Here is a 1,330-nt window from a genome sequence, read left to right as displayed (position 1 = left end):
GCCGGCGCCCGCCCGGCTCGCCCGGGCGCCGACCCCGCTGCCGCCCGGCAGGCGACTCGCCCAGCCCCACGCGCCGCCCCGCCGGCGCCCGGCCGGCTCGCCCGGCCGCCGCCCGCCCGGCTCGCCCCCACGCGCCGGCCCGCCGCCGCCCGCCCGGCTAGGCCCCGGGCGCCGGACCGCCGCCGCCCGCCCGGCTCCCCCGGGCGCCGCCCCGCCTCCGCGCCCGGCCGGCGGCCCGCCCGGCCCCACGCGCCGCCCCGCCGGCGCCCGGCCGGCTCGCCCGGCCGCCGCCCGCCCGGCCAGGAGGCTCGCCAGGAGGTACCTAAAATTATAATATTGATAAATTTGAATAGTTAGGTTAAATTTAGATAGATTGGTAGAATTTTTAGATAAAATAGGTAGATATTACTAGTTATTACTAATTATTATGATAAAATAGGTAGAATTTTTAGGTTAAATTAGAATGGTTAGATATGATAACTAATAGCATAGTAAAGTAGTTATTACGATATTTAGTTAAGTAGTTGTATAGGTAAGTATGTAGGTACATATTATGTGACATAGTTAGTTAGTATATGTGACACATTTAGTTAGTTGTATTTAGTAGACTTAGAATGTTTAATTTATTATGGACTAAATGAATTGTGCGTCGTTATATTGATATACTAGATGGAGAACGTAGTGAGCATATATTACGGAGGCACTGTGGAAAGGGATGAATATGGATGTGTTAAGTTTGTTGGCATGCAGTGCGAGGTTGTCATATTCGATGAGAAACCATCGTTTAGTGAGTTGGTTGCAAGGGCTCGGGAGGAGTTACATTGTCATGAAAATGATGAAATCATAGTCGAGGGCATACTTCACCTAGGTTCCCCTCTCAACATTCAAAGGAAGATAGTCCCAATTCGGTGTGCAGGTCAGTGGGAGAAATATGTGAGGACGGTTATGAATGGTCATTCCCCAAGTGTTGAAGTGGTTGTTCGTCCGGTGGGAGTTGACCGAAATCCTCGTCGGTTTTCCCGACCAATGGGTCAACGGGCACATTTCGATCCTCCCGTCCAAGAACCTGTTATGAACGTGGATGTTGCACCTACTATTCCCGATGCTGAATCTGCCCCTAATGAAGTAGTTGGACATGGTTGTCGGATTGATGATAATGTGGCGGACTCTCCTAATGAGTTCCTTTTCACTCAGAATGATCCGAGTAAGTGTCTCACCGGTTTCTATTGATACGAGATAATCCATTCGTTCCATCCACTTATTCTTTACTCATATTTGTACTTGATGGCACAGGAGATATTCCAGAAAATGTGGATGTGCCTCTAGTTGA

Source organism: Setaria italica, chromosome III (assembly GCF_000263155.2).
Source record: "Setaria italica strain Yugu1 chromosome III, Setaria_italica_v2.0, whole genome shotgun sequence".
Lineage (NCBI taxonomy): Eukaryota > Viridiplantae > Streptophyta > Magnoliopsida > Poales > Poaceae > Setaria > Setaria italica.
The sequence above is the reverse complement of the archived record's forward strand: the minus strand, read 5'-3'. Positions refer to the sequence as shown.